The sequence below is a fragment of the Podarcis bocagei genome (genome assembly GCF_964188305.1).
Source record: "Podarcis bocagei genome assembly, chromosome: 3".
NCBI lineage: Eukaryota > Metazoa > Chordata > Lepidosauria > Squamata > Lacertidae > Podarcis > Podarcis bocagei.
Window position 1 is genome coordinate 49,426,706 of NC_138127.1, and position 20,962 is coordinate 49,447,667.

Below are 20,962 nucleotides of genomic sequence, written 5' to 3' on the forward strand. Positions count from 1 at the left end.
GTTTCTGTTTTAGATCTCCTCTGAAACAGGTGAGGCTAACAGTGCAATAATAAAGCACCTGGCAAGTGTTGAATGCATTGGACATACAGCAAACCTTCAAGCAAGCCTCAATATTACAGGGTAGTATTCATCCTAGGACCAAGGAGATTGGTCCATCAGCACAAGCATTTCTGCTTGCCCAACAGTACAATCATCTCCCTGTCAACTGTACTGGGAGCTCGCCCAACCCTCCAGAGCAGATCTGAAGGTGGGGCATGGAGTGAAGTCCTTGTACTCCTACTCACACAACTACTTAGATGAATATGCCCCTTAATCCCCATCTTGCATGTGGAGGGAAAATCTTTGCTTAAGGCCTTTCAATTAGCTTTTAGGAAGTAGCCAGAGCAGAGTTCTTTCGGGGCTGCCTCTGAATTGCACTACTCAGTTCCTCCTTGTGTGCCTACTGCTCTGATCAATTTAGGTGAAAGGCACAGGAAACATTTTAATTATAAAAAGTGCACTCAAGGCTGAAATGAGGTGTGAACAAGGAATTTCCAGCTCATTCTCCTAGCTACTGCACTAAACTATAATACAGTCTATTGTTTGAAGATGAAGGTATTTTGATGGTTATGGCTGTTGGTGTTGTGTAAATCTAATTTCCATTTAATTGCAACTGCATTTGTCATGATTCTACAAAAAATGTGGGTCACAGATCTGCTGTCTTTTCTGCAGAGACAAGATCAGGCCCTGGCTAACTTTTTAAAAGAGAGCTTGGTTTTTGCAGTTTGGGTCTGCGGCTGCTGTTGCTGAATACCAGGTCCACTCTGAGTGAGACCTTCCTCATCCAATATTTGATTATGGATCAGGAGGCTGATCTGTTCTGCATCACTGAGATCTGGGTGGGTGAGCACGGTAGAGTTGGTTTCACCCAGCTGTGCCCACCTGGCTACTCAGTGCAGAATCAGAGCAGACTTGAGGATGAGGGAGGGGAGTTGCTGTGGTCTATAGAGATTCCATCTCTCTCTCCAGGCTCTCTGCCCAGTTGAGGGGGAATCTAGAGTGTGTGTTCCTGGTGTTGGGCAATCAGGCAGGTTAGGGATTTTGCTAGTTTATTTCCTGCCTTGCTGCCCAGCAGTCTCCCTGTCTGGGCTGACAGAGCTGGTTTCAGAGGTGGTGTTGAGGACTCTCAGACTGCTGGTTCTGGAGGACTTCAACATCCATGCCAAGGCTCAGGACATCATGGCTGCCATGACAGCCACAGGGCTGTCCCAACATGTCACTAGCTCAACCCATGTGACAGGCCACACTCTGGACTTTGTTTGCTCAACAGGGCAGGAAGAGGCACTTCTTCCTGTGCCTCCCCTGTCAGAGGTCTGGAGGGTGGCAACACAAGAACTGCAGTGGCTCTGCATTTGTGGAATGTTCTCCCCAGGGAGGTTCAGCTGGTGCCTTCATTATACACCTATAGCCACCAGGCAAAAATGTTCATCTTCTCCCAGGCCTTTGGCTAACAGTCTATGGCCTTTTAAACTCTGTGTGTGGTGGGGTATTGTTTTTGTTTGTTATTATGCTATAATCCAGAAACACCAAATGGCAATCCCCCCAGAACTGTATATACAATAGTAAATTCCTTGGATATAGTAAGCTAGAATGTCTGGGAAACAACAAATCCAGTTCCCTTGCCCCTGCCAACTAGCTTTCTATAGGCAGAGATTTCATGATGTTAAGGGGTATTTCATCAAGTACGTATTCAGACTGCCATACTGTGGTCTCAGAGACGCTGTACCTCATGTTACCTTATGAGCATGTGGCTTTTTAGATAATTGGAAATGAATACACTTTAAAATTCACCAACCATTCTTTTTTGTGCACTAGTTCTAGAATCTTGGCTGAATGAAGTTGAGTCCCAGCTGGCCAATTACTGAAATGTACAATTCCTGTATAGCACTGAATCAAAGTGAGCATTTCCAGTGACTGGAGGAGCAAATACCAATTCGCAAAAGTACTCATAAAACAGAAATTGCCTTCTCCCCATCCCGCACGCCCTCCTATCCTTATCTGGGAGCACAGATGAGCTCCAAGTTCCAAGAAAATATATTAGCAATGTTAAAAATAGAATTTCCACCAGACAGCAAAGAAATTAAGAGACACAGCTATATGGCATGCTCAAAATCTTCATGCAAGTTACTTGTACCCTGAGTACATATATAAAAGCTGAGAAGTAAAGAAGAACATAACATTGCCTTATTATGCAAAGGATTAGCAAATTTGATTGATGTTTAGTACTATTAAAGTAGTAGATCCTATAAACGTATTGTGCAATAAGATTAAACTTTCAAATCTGAAAGTAAATGGACATTCTTAATAACTGCAGGTGTGTGAGAGAGTGGCTTATTTCAGAACTGGGGACGGGGGAGAACATATGACCCAGTGCTGTTGGGCTCTATTCTCATCAGCCCCAGTCAGCATGGCCAAAGGTGATGCTGGGAGGGTTGATGGGAGAGGTAGTCTAGCAACATCTGGAGAGCCACATCTTCCATATTCCTGTTTTAGAGGTAGAAAAGCGCCATGTTCTTGTCTACTTGCATAGTTGTCTCAGCTGGCTTTAACCATTTCACTCGCTTTTCCATGGAGCCTCTTCCTGCTATACCAGCACATCTTTCCATCATTTGAAGGCATCCCTTGATGCTGCTGCCTCACCATTCAGCAATTCTGCAGCTGGCCATAAACTGCACTTCCTCACAGTGCCTCATGGATAACATGACCCCGGGGATGGGCTGAGTCTACAGGTCTCAGTCCAGGCCCATTAATAGCCAGAATGGATGGGCTTGTTGGCACCCATCATGGTGTGTGTGTGTGTGTGTGTGTGTGTGTGTGTGTGTGTGTGTAGTATCCACCCAACAAATATACAGCCCCATTTTCACAGAACTAGAATTCCCAAAGATGCTTCCAGCCACAGAAAGAGGCACTCAAAAGATAGTGTGCATATCTGTACTGAAGGAAACTAGGCCTCTTCTGCAATACTATGTTCCTGCTGATTTGTGTGCTCAGCTGTGGTAAAAGAGCTCCCTTCATTTCAGAATGAAAAAATAATGTTTTTGGCTTGTCGGAGGTATAATTTAAAATTTGTGTTTCCCCACCTTAAATAATGTGGTTGTTCCATGGTTTCTGGTACACTGCTAGTAATTAAGGCAGCAAGGCAATATGAAATAAAAAGGTAGATTTCGTGGCAAGATGAATGGTCTTTTAAATGAATAGTTTTAGTTTAAACAATTCTTTAAACTCTATTTTGTGGTTTTAATTTTGCTGATATGTTTAATGGTTTCCTCATTTATTTCATTGAAGGATGCTAAGTTCTCTTTCTATGTATGATACTAGGAACCCAATTCTAACTCTGATATTGTGATTTTTCAGCAGAAAGGAAATTTCTAAGTATATTATTTATCATTTCAGCTAATTCTTACCACCAGAACTTACCACTTAAATATCAGTATCTTATTCAAGTAATCTGCTGTAGGTGCAACAGTTTTAATGCCTGCTGCAATAGAATCCCTTTCATTTCAAGGCAATTAATCAAACCACGTGCCCATTTCCATCACATGTGCAGATGGGTTCCTTCCACTGAAATGAATGGGCACTATTCTCCATGTAGGAGTGACAGTGGAACATACGTAGCATTCTGGATTGAAAGGCAAGAGATGTTTCAGAAATAGAGAGATTCCAACTTGACTCACAAATTCAATCTTAGGAAGTTAAAAGCTTTCTCCTAGTTTTTTTGTGAAGCCATTAATCATATCAGTAAAAAGGACTTCAATTAACCTTCCAAAAGTAAGTATTAATTTAGAGAAGAAATCACCCTTCTCAAAGAAATGTCCTTCACATGGCCTGAAACTAATCTGGATAAAGCACTATAGCAACACAGTGGAATGGATTCAGGTGCTATTTATGCGGTTCTGACCTCCGTTTTCAGTCACATTCCAACAGTCCCTTGGAAATATTAAGAGGCATGCCAACACATTACTGGGCTGTGTGAGCTGTGGAACTGAAAAATTCCCCCCTCCCTTTTTCTTCATTGATCATTTATTAAAATCCAGTGAGGAGGGAAAGCCAACTTTTAAGTGCCTGCCTGGTGTCCTCATTCAAGTTTGTGAATCCTTCCTGTCTTACTTAATGAATGGTCTGTAATTTTCTAACATTTCAAGGGCAGGTCTGCATAAATCCACACTGCGCTGGAAACCTCATTTTGGATTCTTCCAAGGAAAGTTATTTTTACAAAATATTTTTCTTCCTCCCTTCTCTTTCAACAGGATTATCTGGCTTTTTTCATATCTTATGTTTTCCTCCAGTCACTTTTGCTTCGGGAAAATAAATCGCTCCCAGATGGTATCCTCCTTAACGAGTCTGCCAACACAAATAAATGGCATGCCATTTACTGGCAAGGTGGTGGTACTGATTCAGACCCCTTGGATTTTCCATCATATCTCTCTTGGCTTGTACAGAAAAATTCACGCAAGGACAGGCGGGGAAATCAGTTCGTTATATATTTATTTGACGGCTAGGCAGATATGTGGCATGCGAGTGTTATTCATCTAACAAGCAGGTTTCACCCAAGTAAGTAGGCAGTGGCTGTGCTGCCTTTATTTCGGTCCCTCATTGAGAAGGGACTTGGTCTGATGACAGATGCTAACCATTCATTACAACCGCTTTCTGAACTGAGCCAAATTTAAAGCTGGTTCACGCATAGGTTGTACAATCCAGGATTCCCCATCCTTGTGCCCTTCTGATGTTTTGGATTACAAAGCTCTGACCATGGTCATGCTGACCAAGGCTGATGGGAATTGTAGTCCAAAACATCTGGACAGCATCAGGATGGGGGAAGGCTGGTGCAAACCAAAGTTGTCGGTGTGGGCTCTGAAAGAATTTTTGCAATGAGCCACAAACTGGAATCTTGGCACACAAGATTGCAATTCCCTCACTCCAAATGGATGAAGGTTTTTTTCTCTGTTCAACATTGGCCCTATGAAATAGTCCAAGGGGAGTAAAGCTTCTGAAAGGGTTCATGGAAAGTGCCCCCTGTGATTAGCTGTTCCCTCCCTCCTCCGTGCCAAACAGCTTATTGGCATGATTATCAATTGTCTGGGAACATTTACATGTGGGCACCATTTGATCAGAGCTTTCACTGTCGGGCTAGTATCATTCTGACCTAATCCTTCCTAATTATGCCTTCCAATTATTATTATTTTTTATATATTTTAAATCCATATGTCAGCAGAAGAGAAAAGCAATTAGAAAAAAAGATTCTTTTTGGCAACGATTATTTGTGAGCAGACCAAAAACTACGTGAGTCCAATAAGCTTTAAAGATCTCCATAGCCTTCTCATCACTGACAGCATAAAAGTAACTAAAAATTGGAAACATTCCTGGCCTCCCTGAAGTCCTTATAAATCACATATCTTTGTTAGCCTTGATTTCATTTCTTCTGAGGGAAGGATGTTGGCAAAACTGAACAGCGCTGGAGGAAATCTAGTCATCTTACAAAAAAACCAAAAAAACCACCCCAAACCCCACATACCATGTATCCAGCACAAAAGCTTAATAATGAGTTTTGAAAATCTCGTTCAGGGAACACTTAATATTTTTCAACTGGAGTAATGAATTCCACAAACTTCTATGATTTATACGTACATTTGTAAGTTTGGCAATTTTGAAAGGAGAAGGTTATTGAGGCCAGGAGGACTGCTTAAAGTGGGGCAGAGGGTGCATTTCTGACAAGGGCTGCCAGCCAAATGTAGGCTCAAGGCAAAGTGGGCAGTGCCAAACGCTCACATAATATCTCTCTCTCTCTCTCTCTCTCTCTCTCTCTCTCTCTCTCTCTCTCTCTCTCTCTTTCTCTCTCAACACACACACACACTGTCATTTGAACCTCAGAAGCTGCCTAATACTGAGGCAAACCATCGAGCTCAGTATTATCTACACTGAGTGGCTGTCCAGAATTTCAGTCAGAAGATGCTGGAGATTGAACCAGGGACCTTCTGCATTCAAGGCAGATGTCCTACCACTAAGCTACAGTGGTACTTTGGGTTACATACGCTTCAGATTATAGACTCTAACCCAGAAATAGTACCTCGGGTTAAGAACTTTGCTTCAGGATGAGAACAGAAATCGTGCTCCAGCAGCGCGGCAGCAGCAGGAGGCCCCATTAGCTAAAGTGGTACTTCAGGTTAAGTACAGTTTCAGGTTAAGAACGGACCTCTGGAACGAATTAAGTACGTAACCAGAGGTACCACTGTATTAGCTGTTCATCACTGTATTCACATCCTTAGCTCTGTGTAAGCTTTTCTGAACGCAGGTTACAAATTGCCAAAAAGGGGAAAATGTGTAATCTCCAAAAGAGGACACAGATTTGCATAGACTTTGCCTGGGCTAATTTATATGTAGCAGGTGCACATTTAGAAAGAATTAGTAAAAAACAACAACCCAAAAACCCTAAATAGAAATACAACACCTGTCACCATAAGTGCAGAAGGCTGACCAAGTGACCTCTATGCCTACTCAGTCTCTTCGCCAGGTGCTGGGTGCTGAGGGGCAATTTCAAGGCCCCTGCCCCCCCCCTTTCTGGTGGTTCTTAATCTTTAAAGAAGAATTGAAGCAGACAGCCTTTTGAGTAGAGGACTTTTCCACTGTAAGAGGTTACAGACTTTGCTGTTACTTCATTTCATCCAGTCCCTCAGACTGCACCCTGCTAGTAAAAATCAAGCAGACTTCAGAGAATGTTCCAGCAGCTAAATGCAGCAGTGTAGCTAGCTGCTAGGGCACCTGGGGCGGAGCAAATGCCCTGCACCCGGGGGCAGGGCAAGCCACCCATAGGGCGGGGCAAGCCAGGGCAGAGCATGTTGCATGGAACCTCCATGGAGTCCGCAAGCCCCACGCTGCCGTGTCAGGCAGCACGGAGCCTGCCATTGCCCGAGCCACCCTGCAGTCAACCCCCTCAGTGATGACACTGGGGTGAACAGCAACCACTGCACCCCTCTTCCTATGCCACCATCTAAATGTGAGTTCTGAAGCTGAGGAAATGGTGGTAGGTCTCTGTGCTGTTCTATCTCATCCAATCAGGGTCTTCTGGGCCAAACATACAGTGTACCTGGATTTCTATCCCAGTAACAGCAGAGCTATTTTGCTAGAAAAATAGGTGCTGAAACTCACCTTTGTTCTCTTATAATGAAACGCCTCCTTTGTTCTCTTATAATGGCAATGTCGCCCACCTAAGAGGTGCCAGAACTGAGTTCTGGCAAGTTCTGACTGGAAAAAAGTCCTGAGTTACAGCACTGAAAACTGCAAAATATACTTAACAATGATTAGCCAAGTGCCCCCCACTCTTATAAGATTAGAAGTACCTTGCAAGCAATGAAGGTTTTCAAAATAAGCTCAAAAAGCGAAGGTTTGTCTGCTGGGAAAAGATGATATCACATGATGTAAGGAGGATATTTCTGCCATTGCCACCACAGCAGTGAATCGCCAAGGACAATTTAAAAGAGGAATTTGGAAGCCTTCTTTCTATTAGCGGGGAGAGATGACCCATGTGTCAGCTGCCTTTTTCTGCTTGTTTCTCCCTATGTGGCCCTCTAACGTGGTAACACTGGACAGAAAAATAATGATTAGTCACTGCCCTGCTTGAAAACATAACGAGCTATCATTTTTCACAGAGCCATTTCAGATGATTTTCCTGCTGAATGTGCCAGCTTTTACTAAGGCCACTCTTTGTTTTCCTGGTCTGCTCCTGTGCATTGAATAATCTGGTCCAACAATTTAGCAAGTGAAGCTTTTCTGCAACTTACCTCCATGGCAGGAAAACCTTCTGTGAAGCCAGCTGCGGTTAAATCCCCAGAAGCAGAGCTGTGGAAACAGATATCAACTTAATTCTGGAGTTGTAAACATGAGATTCATACCCCCAAAAAAAACAAAAATAAAGAAAGGGGACAGTTGCTTTCTCTCCAAAAACTGAAAATAAATACAACTATTAGGATGGTTAAACTAATAAAATGTCATAATGAAAAATAGAAACAAATCTAAAATATGGATCAATACATACAAGCTGGTATTTGGTGATGCAATAGACAAAGCTATAGACCAAAAAGAGATAGCATGGGGTACACTCTTTTGATGAGCTGGTAACAATTAGTCAAACTAACTGAACACAAATTATAAGCACAAGGAACAAAAACCCTCTTCAGGAATGCAGAATGCCCCCTCCAACATCCCTATGTCTGAAGGCCCCACCCCTCTGATCCCAACTTTAATATATACAATGTGGATGTCTGAAGACTGCAGGGAAGTCATACCACATCCAGTTTATTACACTGGGTTCCGTGATTGCAAGAGAAAAACTAACTATGGGTCAATGAAAAGAAGTGGAATCCCCCTTTAAGATCTTCACACTTAATCTGCAAAGTTTGGAGAGGAACCAAACAGATGTTGGGGTGGGGTCTATCTCTACTCCATCTTTGCTTTAAGCACACCTGTGTTATTTTGGATGCCTGAAAAGGGCTACAGTCTTTCCTTTATTGTGTCGAGTAGGCTCTCTCACACACAAAAAATCCTAGTGATTCTTATAAGAAAGTTGATAACTAGCATTTCTTAATGGATATAAACTCAAGAGTAATTACTGAATTTCCAAAAAGAAAAAAAATAATGTCTGAATTGGAACTGAGCTTTGTTTTCATGTACATGTTTATCGCTTGATCTCTGCAATATCAAAAGATTACTTACATGTGTGAAAGGGAAAATAAGTAAAAACAGATAGAAATCGTATAGCCCAATGCTTTTCACAGGAGTCAGTTTTTATATTAAACTATTAGCCATCAAGTGTACACTGCCATAATTAAGCATAACAACTCCAAGTGTTATTTGTGTGTGTGTGGTTGGGAGAGAGAGAGAAACAGTTCCAATAATGATTATGACAGATTAGTCAGTTTCACACTGAGTACATTTGTGTTGAACAGACACACAAGAAATAGAGCAATGTTTGGCTCAATATATCTACTGCAGAAATCTGAAATGTCATTATTTATCTTCTATTACTTTCCACTAATCTTATTCAAAACCAGCACTTCGTTTTTTGTTACTTTTTTTGAAAAGTGTACACAGTTTTACTCGTAAGGGATTTACAATAAATAATCCTGTTTCTGCACCAAATCCAGTTTTGCTTAAGGGCCAGATTTCCATAACATCTGCTTTTATAATAGAACTCTCCCCCCCCCCCATCGTAAAGTAAATGAACCAGCTGAAAAAAAGTTCCTTTGTTGTCCTTCTGCTAGGAATCTGAGAACAGCCTCGGCAGCGCCTGCTGACATGTTCCATGTGCTAAAGCTTATAAGGGAAAGAGAATGCAGAGCAGCACCTATCCCAGCACTTGCATTTCGCTGCTAATATTTCACTCTTCAAAGAGTTCATTGAGGAACCAGCTCCCACTTTATACATATACAGTATGTACAATTTCAGATCTTATCAGCTTGGGCTGTTCTGTAACATAAAAATAGTAGGTTGCGTTTGCGGTAGCCTTGCCTTCACACATGTTTGGCCCTGAGGCCATATTAGGCACCCCAGTTTGGCCTATGAGACTGTTATTCCAGGATTTGGAAGGGGAATGCAGGAATAATAGAAAAATGCCTGTGTTAGGGACCAAAAAGTGTTGAACAGAGGAAACTTAGTGACATGCGTAGGTGCCAGCTCTATGGGGCTGAGGACAGCTCAGTGCCCCCCGCCCCCCATAAGTATATGAGGATGGGGCTGAGCCCCTCCCCCATTCTTCAGGTCCAGGGCCCCACCCGGCCTCCCCGCAGTGGCAGAGGGCCTCCCCGGGCTTCATGCCCTTCTCCTGTCACATATGTGTGTTGCACTTGTGACATCACATACACGCAACAAGCCCCACCCCCCGCAATGTCGTGTGGAACTCGGCACCTCTGGTTACATGTGAATTGCACCAGTCAAATGAGAGGGAAACTAAGGAGTTGTCTGGCTGTGAATTTGTGGCCCCAGGCAAAAACTTGGTAGTGTGGCCTGTCACAAGCACTAAAGTTTTTGACTTTCTAGTCCTTTTAACAAACCTATTTAAACCCTCGTGTTACTTGCATGTACATACAAAGCCAGTTCAGCTATTTACCATTCCCCAAACAGGTCTTCCTTGGCTAAGGTTAAATCACAGTTTCTATTTGAAGGAGTATTTCTAGGGCTGAATCGGGGAGTCTTGCTCTGCCACTGTCCGTGCTACACCTGTTTTGTGGATAAATGGGAGATTTGTTTCCAGTGTTGTCCCTTTGGCATTTCTCCCCACCAATAAACATGCCTTCTAATAAAATTTAAAAAGTCACTTCGTTGCAGGATTTCATCATTAATCTTGTTCCGCTAGACCATTAGGATGCCAAGATTAACACCAACCTCAGAAAAAGCAATTGAACTGTAAAGGTATGTTGGCATCCTGTCTGGCACACAACAGGCATTCATTCTGGCCAGCCCAGTGCTCCCCGAGCTTCTCATAAAGGGGGGCTTTAAGAAGGCTATGTACAAGATCCAGATATAGAAATGTGAGACCAGATGGCGAGGTAGTGCTTGCTGCATTGACATCAATGAAGCAGTGCCAGTTTGCACTAGCTCAAGCCAGAAGTAGCATGGCTTGCTAAGAGCAGTTTGTTGTATAGAAGCGACATGAGCTGAATGATCACATTATGCTCCCTTCCAGTTGACATAGGCAGCCATTGCCGTGTGATTGTTTACATGATCCAACTCCAGATGGCCTCATGGGCCGCAGTACGATCTTAAAAAGACCATAAATGTGCCTGAGATGTATATTTTTAGGACCAACCCTATTTTTTGTGTGACTACATACTTTGTAATTGCAAGTTTTTTAAAATTGTTGCTAATGTTGCATCTTAAATTGTTGTGATCTGTCTGGGGGGATCTTAAGGTGAAGATCGGGAAATAAAATATAGCAACAACAGCAACAGTAACAATAATAATAGTAATACAGTCGTACCTTGGATCTCAAACACCTTGGCTCCTGAACAAATCGGCTCCCAAACAACTGAAGTGAGTGTTCCAGTTTTTGAACGTTCTTTGGGAAGCCAGACACCCAACAGGGCTTCCGCAGCTTCTGATTGGCTGCAGGAGCACTTTGGTTTCCGAACATTTTGGAAGTCGAACGGACTTTCGGAACGGATTCATTCGACTTCCAAGGTATGACTGTAGAAGAAAACACCATCACTATGTACCAAAAAGCAACTATGAATCAAGTGTTCCTATCGTTTTCAGGTGTAGGACTGCTAAAAGTGACTAAATTACTGGTATGGTGAGTCATGCAACTAAGCAGGTCAAACTTCTTCATATGTTGAGCTTCTCGGGTAGACTGGGGGCTTGACTACCTAGTTCCTTCCAAAGTGAGGGGAAGTGGACATAGATAAGCCGGGCATGACAGCTTACTCTATGGTATTAACCCCTACATGTGTTAATTAGACTTGGTTATATGAGGCTAGGATAACAGGCTGTTTTTGTGCTCTGCTTTCTCTGCAATTCCATGCACAGCCACTAGGATCTACCTCTCCTCTCTGACTCAGAGGACTCTAGTCCCAAGATCCACATTCATGCTGCAGTGTTTAGCAGCCCTGTCAGGTCCAGCTTTCCTGGGAACTAAAATCAGATTTGACCTAGAACTTGCTTCCACTAGGAATTCAGACCGTCTCCTTTCCCAAATGGATGTTCCTTTGTGCTATAGCTCAATGGGACTATAATATCATCCCGATCATTTTCACAGTGAGAGTTAGTTCAGTGTTTTGCTCCACTTTGGGGTACACCTCTTAGGCTGTGTAAATAATGGCATGGGGTAAGGATACTCTTAAAATAAATTGAAACATTATGATAGTTGAACACTTAATCCTAAAAAAATGCCAAAAAAGGTCCTCTGTTGTTTCTTGGGAAGCTGCTTAATGAGTTGACCAGAATCCAAGGAGACTGAAGTGCAGCAGATGTTTAGCACTTCCTTTTGTTGGATGCGAACGCAGTCCCCATTATTTCCCAATCATGAGGAGCCTCGCCTCTTTCTGGGAAAGGAACCCTTTGCTTTTGCTGTCTAGCAAGTTCCTTTGTTTATCAGTGACATACTCAGGCTTTGGCAACCAGCAGCGTAATAGAGACATGTCAATGGAAACTGAACAACAAAATGGGAATTCCGAGAGGAGTCCTGGCTGCATCATTTTGTCTCTAATTTGGGTGATTTACAGCTTTACTGGAAACAGTAGACATCTGGGATTATCACATTTCATTCCATGGATACACAGAAGGCTGATAATGCACCTAATAACAGGCCTGGGGAAACTTTGGGCTTGGTCTGATACAAACAGAAAAATGTTCAGTTATGACAGCAACTGACATCATTTGGTTGTGTCTCTGAGCAGAATATGCTGGGAGAATCTCGAGGTGGTGCAATTGGCTATGCCACTTTGGACTACAAGTCTACGATGCTGCTTTTGAATCCACTAAGCACCTCCTTGCACTTAAAAAGCTAGTGTATCAGGGGAAAAGGAGTTGATTGTATCTGGGAACATTCCTAAATGTGACCCCCCCCCCCGCCTGCAGTGTGTATGAATAGCAAAGTCATGTTTTCACCACATCAGAGCTCAACACCACATTCTACTGCATGTGTAGAACCAGGACTGAATCTAAGCACCCTCAGTGTCACATTTTAATAACACATTATTAATGTTCTAAGCTAAACGTAATGTGTCGCTTACTTTTGGAAAATCTTTCCTTAACCCTTTCTTAACATTATAAACCATGAATGCAGATCTGCCCCAGGTCCACTTTCTCTGCTGAATCACACGCATTGGCCCATTTTGCAATTGTATGCAAGAACAATAATGAACCTTGGGCTCACGTACTCTCCCACGCAGTCTCCGCTCCTACACAGCTGTGAGGAGACTGGAAACATCAGTTTCCACTTTTAAGCTAACTAGAGTTCCCCATTAGATCCAAACTTAGGTTAAACTATGGGTTTGCTAACAAGCAAGGAACATAACTGTGGTTGATCCTGGCTCATTCAAAGAAAGTGGAGGTTTATTATTATTATTATTATTATTATTATTATTATTATTATTATTATATTTATTTATTTATTTCTACCGTACCCATCTGGCTGATTAAAAATACATTAAATCATCAGTCATTAAAAACTTCCCTAAACAGGGCTAAACTAACCAGAGTGACCTATTAGCAATTGGTGACCATGAAGAATGGCAATAGTTCTGCAGTCACAAAGGTGTCAAGCAAATAAATTTTATAAATAATATTGTGTCATCTATGCAAGTGTTCCTAATATAATTTTCTAACTAACTATTCCATTATTCCGGGGCGGGGGGGGGGGGAACGGGACGGGGAGGTCTTACTTTTGTACCAGCCATTGCCAATTCACTCAAGAGAAGACCCACTGCTTGCTTTAGAGTAAGTAGGATGTCATTTGCATTAATAATTGGCAGGATAAAAGTGATGAACAAGGGGAAAGCATCTGGGCCTGCTGTTCGTCCAGATGGCCTCATCCAAGAATTAGTATACAAAGGGGTCTTCAACATTATTTATTCAAATTTTAGGGTTCCTTTGCAGTATAAGGACATGAAAGATAGTCATAGGATCAGCAAAAGAAGCTAGGAGTTCCAATTTAGCTTTCATAGTTTGTAGTTTGTATTGGATCCCAAACCTGGAACTGAAGCAAAACAGGTAGAAGAAGTTTTTTGTGATGGTAGTTTTTTTGTGTTCTTATTGCTTTTAGAGAACATTCCCAAAACCTGGTGTTGATGGTGAGGGCCAGGATGACACATAGTGCCTCCTCATCAGTACTCCCCAGTATTTAATTTTAAAATGAATAAATAAAGTATGGATTGATTTAAACTGATGGGATCAATCAACTAACAGTGAAATCCTATATGTGACTACTGAGAAGTAATCTCCATTCAGTTCAGGGAGACTTAGTCAAAGGAAAGTGAGTATAGTATCACACCCTAAGGCTTCTTTCATTGGGGAACTGGCCTAACTTTGAAGGAAGAATATAGCTTTCAGATTGGCTTTTCTTCTGTTGCGTTTTGTACTTTTCCATGCAGAAATTACAAGATGCACCATAAAATGGTATATGAAGAATAGGGCAGATGTGGTACCTATTGTCTCCTCTACTTTTTATTCATTCTGCATAGCTAATCTAGATTAAATTTGCTATTTTGATAGACTGAAGAAGAGACCTATGAAATGTTGAATGAAAGGGAGATGAAAAGTTTTCACAAAACACTGAGTAGCATTTATAGTCAGGCAAATTTGCTTATAACATACAATAATGCACAGTACCAGAAGCATTTTATCCAAGGCTTGCATAAAGCATTGTATTCAGCACATCACATCTGGGAAATCCAGTGCGAAGGTGCCATTTTATAAACTACCGGTATTTTCAGTGCACGGTAAAGCAAGTTTTCTTTGTGAAACACATAACATGTGGAGATGTATTTTTCCCTGGTGAGAGTTCAGCTAATCTCAATATCAGATGCCTGGTGTCAGGTGATTAGGACAACACATGAGGAATTTGTTATAGACAAATGTGGACAGCAGGAGGGAAGTGTGGAGGGGAAACCTGCACATCTTTTTCAGCCTTGGGCTCCTAACTACAAATGGAATTCATTATCTAAAGACGTGGAATAGCTCTGTGTAGAATATTATCTGCAGTTGCTACCAGACAGCCAACAGTAGCAACAGAACTTCCCTATGATTGGTGGCGGGTGTGCAAAGCTAAGGGGTTGTCCAACAAAACACAACCACTAACTTCAGTAGAATTGTTCAGATGATTAATATTTATTCCTGATAACTTTATTCAGTGATTTTTATTTGCATGGAAAGTTCTATAGGCACAACCTGTTGATTAATCTTTGTTCTGAAGCCAGAACATTTTACCATAGCATCTACACATTGTCCCTGGCATCAAAATGGAAGCTCAGGATACTAAATCTAGAGGTCTAATTTCAAAACAAGATGAATTTCTTCTAGAAGATGAATTTAGCAATTTAAATGGTGCTAAGCTGATGTGGAAGAAAGACCTACATTGTTCCATCAATGAAGATGATTTGAATAGTCTGTGATGACAGCCACCATACAAATCTATCTCCATGAGAAAAAGAGAACTCTGAAATTAATCCATAGGTGGTATTTAACCCCTTGCAAACTGGCATATATAGCTCCTACGTCCTTGCCATGATGTTGACAGGAAACATATACATATGTGATGGTCCTGTTCCAACATACAACCCTTCTGGAACTCAATTTTTCAATAGGTAAAATCATTAACCATATGATTGCTGTCTCCCACCAGATGACACTTATAAACTTATTTGAAACTGGACAGTTACTTACACACTGCAGAAAGGTGGTGTCCCATTTATTATTGGCCACCAGGGCTATTATTGTCAGACACTGGAAAGATTTAAACAGGAGTGCCTGGGGTGCTCTGGTCCATGGGGTCACGAAGAGTCGGACACAACTAAATGACTGAACAACAACAACAACCTCTTCACACGGTACAATAAATTGTGGGAGGTAGTCCTACTGGAAAAAAATCTACTTGCAAATTAGAAATGGCAAAAGGATGACTCACACAATTTGAACCCATACCCAACATTTGGAAGTCTATGGTTGCTTTAAGAAAATACAGATGACAATCTGTCCCCTCTCTACGTGCACCAATGTATAAGTGCAAAACAGACTCGTGTTTTTTGTTTACTGTTAAGAAATGTATAAATAAGCTTCTGACTGATATCCTTCCCCGGCACCCTGACCTTTTATTTGTTTATTGCATAATTCTTCATTTTTAGCTGCCATTAAAAATTTGTAAACTTTATTCCACAATTATTTTGAATCTCTGTATTTTTAAAAAAATAAATAAAGATTACTTTAAAAAAAAAAACCACCCCAAAATGGATGCTCATATTTTCTCCCCATTTAATCTGGAATTATCGTTTCTGGGGGAAATCTGCTAAATTAAAAAAGAGAACTTGGTGCCAACAACTCATTTGCAATGTTTCAACAACCCTTTTACAATATGCCCCTTGATTTGCAGTCAAATTCTCTATTACTAAGCTATTCCTCCTCACGTGTACATGAGATTATGGACTTCTCCAGGAAAACACCACAAACGCCCTGCCCTCAATAGTCTCTCCTCTTTGTCTAGGCAAATGTGCCAGTTTCAAGAACTGCAACTGAACCCTGAGAGGAATAAGGGCAGAAAGCTATAAGCTGCCTTCAGAGGTGAGAAGAGGCCAGGAGGTCTGTCTGTAATGCTTTTGAAATAAGTTTACTAAACTAGAAGCTGTGAATGGCCACCCAAAATTTGGACTGTGTACCACTGGGACTCGCCCTCCAAACCCTCTCCCACAAGCAAGTTCCTCTGCCTTGCTGTTGCTACAACTAGAACCTTCTTTCTGAGAAAAGAACACAAACATCTCATACACAGAGAGATCTCTGGTGCTATTCTTTGGGCCAACACTTCAGATTTCTAGGAGCACCAAGCACCAGGACTCCCGCCAGCAAGACTGGAAGAAAGCTGCTTCTGTTCACCAGCACACACAGCATCTGTCTGCTTGAGGTTTGCCGGCAAGTGGAAAATGCAGGGCTGTCTTCAGTCGTTTTTGTAATAAACGTACTGAAGAGAAGGCATGGAAGGAGGAGACGCCCAGACTTAAAATGGTGGCTAATCTACCTTGTTTAGGGTGTTCAGTGCTGCACAAGATTACAATTGCACGAAGGGGAGTGCACTTGTTGGTCCCCCTGCCCTGTCACAACCCAGACAGACCACCCCGGCCACCATCTGTTCATTGGGACTATTCTGGGTACATAGGTTTCCCTCACAAATGAGAACCCTGACTAGGCAGGGGGTCAAATCATATGGGGAGTCTAGGTATGTAGGGTGGACTCCCTCTTTCATACCTTCAGCCACAACTCATGACCATGGATGGAACCAAAGGATATGTCTAAACGCAAAGCCAGAAAGCATGACCTCACTCTCCTTCTTTACATTATGGTAATCACATGGCCCATAATGCCTGAAAAAGTCTTCTAGCTCTGAGCCACGCCTTCATACACTTGGGATGCAAAGTTTCTAAGAGAAAAGGGAAGTAAGGGCAAGGCAGGATTTTTTGTTGCTGTTCCTTTGACAAACCTTTGGGGTTGCTATAAGATTCCCCAGGGATCTAGGAAAATACAGAGAAATGCTGTAAGCAGAATACAGTTTTGTTACCACAGTTTTCATATCAAATATGTTCTTACATTAAGATCTACCAAGATTATTCATAGGTGTCTGCCTGATCAAGGGAGAGAGAGAGAGAATGAAAATTTGAGTCCTAAATAAAACCTGGGTCAGAACTACTCCAGATTTTTGTATGCCCGGACATACCGTCCAACTTTTTCAGACCCAAAACTGGGGTGTGCACCCAGGTGAGTCACATGACCTGTGCCTTGCTCTTGTCTGGAAAAAAGTGCTTTTTTGGGTTGAGAGTACAGCGTGAGAGTGAGAGACAGGCAGCCAAAACGGCCACCGCAATCTTGCGCAAAGAAACGGCATGTCTCTTTTTTCAAGGCACTTGGCAGGTATGCTTAGACTTTGAAGGCAACCTCCGGACTGTCAGTATTTTGAGGGGAAAGATTAAAGTGCATACTGGAAATTTAGGTTTGCACAACTAACATGGGTAACACTCTGTTTGCACAACTAATGTGGGCAACCCTAGTGCAATAAATCCAGATTATTTATTTACTTATTGTGTTTAGGAAAGTGACTGGGAAATCTATGTACTGAAAAGTGTAAGATGAATGATTAATGTGAAGCACCTCAGTGGAATGCTTGTTGCTGTCTAACAAACCAGAACAAATGCTCAATAAAAACGGGGCATAGTCTGACTTCTGCATAAGCATTGTGCAAGCAAATAAACAGATCATGAGCTGGAACTCAAGAAAACCTCTAACCATTCCTAGATCAGCCATACTCCTCTCATGAAAGCTGGAATAAAGTTACTATTATGAGCCACACCCAGAGCCTCACTCACCAGGATACACTGGCAAGAGGAAAGGAGTAGTCTATTGGTCCTCTTGGCTTGTTTCACCTGGAACTGCCCAAGTCAGTTCTCACATGCTGTGCTTTTAGTTTTAGTTTTGCATTACAAGCCACAGTCTGCCTGTAGGTGTATTGGCTGGGGCAAAATATCTGGAGGGCTACAGGTTCACAAAAGCTGCTTGGACTAATGGTCCAGTTTTCCAAGACTTTAAGAACTCCGGATCAGAACAGTGGGAAGAAACTAATTTTTGAAGCTCCATCAAGAGTCCCTCTGCCCAAGATACAAAAGCAGATTTTACCTTATTTTGCTCTAGGGATCTGGGAATCAATCCACATGCCCTCTCTCTGTCCAAGATGTGCTCACAAGAGGAACAGAGAGCACTGTCTTTGCTGGTTTTGCAAGAGAGAAGGCACTTGAGAACTTGTGGCTGCTTGATCTAATACATTCATTGGAATTGAGATATCTTTGCTTTTCAGCTGTTGTTGAGAAACTGCAGAAACCCCACGTACCCAAGAGGCCACCAATTGCACTCATTTCTAGAAAAATATTTTTTTAGAAAAGTCTTATGGTCACATTTCTAGTTTTCTAGTTCCACACTTTTCTGAGAAATAGTCTCAAAAAGCTTATTTTCTAAGGTTTTATGCACACAGTATTGTCTCATTGCAGCAGAGCAAGACCCAAAGTCACAGCAGGATCATTCATAGCTGACTAGCAGCCTTGAAAATGTTCCATGAATTAAGCTAAGTGTTGTCAGAAAATGAAGACTCCCTCATTTCTGCTACAGAAGGTTCCACATATTACAGAATATGGCTGTCACTTCCCTGTTCTAATCTAACTCATGTCACCTTTGGGACATTCATATTATTTCTCTCTCTTTCTCTCTCTCTCTCTCTCTCTCTCTCTCTCTCTCTCTCTCTCTCTCTCATTTGTAAGAGCCAAATTTAATCCAGAGTTTTTCCACACTTATTTACTAGGCAAGTCTAACTAGCTCAACATCTTCTTCTAAGGGCCTATTCAAGAGGCTTGTCATTGTGTTTGTGGCAAGGTCTCACGGGATTACATATAAAGGTGATTTGTTGCTGTGGCCGCTGTTCCTGCTTGCCTGAGTACTTGTACATAGTGCTGAATAGTCCATTCATAAAGGAGGCCTCCCTGCCACCAACACAGCAGCCGTTCCTACTCCTGACAATCTGCAAGAATCAGAAAGCTCTGCAGTGTGGCTGAGTTGGAGCTTGATTCCTTCCCCTGTCCTTACATCTGGTTTCAATATTTCTTGCCTTAATCTTCAACACTGACTCTTCTTGTTTGGCCCTGGACCTGGGCTAGTCATTGGAAATCATCATGAAGACATTTGGAAGAAGTGCTAGGGAAAATGCTTACTTTTTATGAAGGATGTGTCCCAAACTGGTTACATAATGTTAAATTTCAGCTTCAATACAGTGGATTTTTCTTTTAATCTCATTACCCTACTGCATTCAAATCCTTTGCTTCTGTCTGATAAATGAACAAAACTCTGTACCCCAAATCCTCATCCCCAACTCAAAGCCCTTAAACTCAAGGATAATGGTAAAAATCTAAAAACACAATACAATTAAGTTGTTTGAGGCTCCCTTCAGACTGGTTTTTATTGTGGGTGTATTCTGCATTGTGTTCTTAATGCAGAAATAATCCATTAGTGGTGGATTGATTCTGCTTTAGTTTGTTTTGCAATGTTTCCTGTGTTTTTGCTGTCTGGAGAGGCTGTAGCAGGACAAAAGCAGGACACAGTAACTTTTTGGGTATAAGAAGTTGTGGAATTGCAGTAGGAAGTTATGGGGCAAGCACTGGCTAGAAGTGAAGCACCCCAAAACTTTTGCAGTGACAAAGTGGAATTGTAGGGTTGCCATATTTTGAAGAGCAAAAAAGTGGACACACTTGCCGACTTCTACTTTTAACTATGGATCGCTATAACGACTCATTTTACATGCTCATGAACCAGAGGATGTGTCCTGGAAAAGGACATATGGCAACCCTGCACAACCCCTTCAATAGCATCAGGAACACAAAGCGTCCTGAATGTGCAAGAAGAAAGATGTCAGAGGGTCCCTTGATCTTTCCCATTGGAAATTACAATAACTAACAGAGCACTGGTTTTGCATGGTTTGTTTTTCAAGTTTAGTCAACTAGTTTTGTTTTGCTTGACCTTCCTTTTTTATTATTCTTAATTTCTTGAATAATTCTCTTAGCAACCCTTCTATTATATATAGGATTTATTTATAATATTTTGTTTCTACTAGAAATATGGCCTTTGACCAAAAATTTAGGACATGATCCAGTCAAATTAAGCACTAATAAGTCCATTGGTTTCAACTGGAAAGAATTAACAGTGCAATCCTGTGCACGTCTACTCAGAGGTAAGTCACATTGACTTCAATGGGGCTTATCCCCAAGTAAATGGTTATAGGGCTGCAGCTTTAAGAACATCCAAATGCTTCCACATAAATTAATGGGATGAAAAAGTCATTCTCTTTGGTTGGATTGTGGTTTTACTTGTGCACACTGCAGGCTTCTTGTTGTTTAATGTTTTTTTCAAGATTTGTACATTGTGTAGCTTATAGAATGGGGCACCTGGGGATTTCCAGTTCTATTCCACATTGCTACAAATGAGCCCTTTGGGGCCTACAAACCATTTATTGTGGGACAAGAGTCGGACCATTCGCCAACCTACCTCAGTCTTGTCTACACTGACTGGCAGTGGTTTCAAGTAGGGGGCATTCCCAGGCCTACCTAGAGATATTGGGGGTTGAACCTGAGGCCTTCTGTATCAAGGCAGATCTCACTGATACACCCTTGATCTGAGCTACAGCCTACCCATGTTGTTTTGT

General features: G+C 41.8%; 1 long non-coding RNA gene across 1 annotated transcript in view; it reads right to left on the reverse strand.

Annotated features, from left to right (window-relative positions):
- The window catches only part of LOC308582836, a 51,089-nt gene that overhangs the window by 14,214 nt on the left and 15,913 nt on the right, over positions 1–20,962 (reverse strand). The window contains exon 2 of the long non-coding RNA XR_014005906.1: positions 7,815–7,872. This is a non-coding gene — a long non-coding RNA (uncharacterized lncRNA). The remainder of the gene's footprint in view (positions 1–7,814; positions 7,873–20,962) is intronic.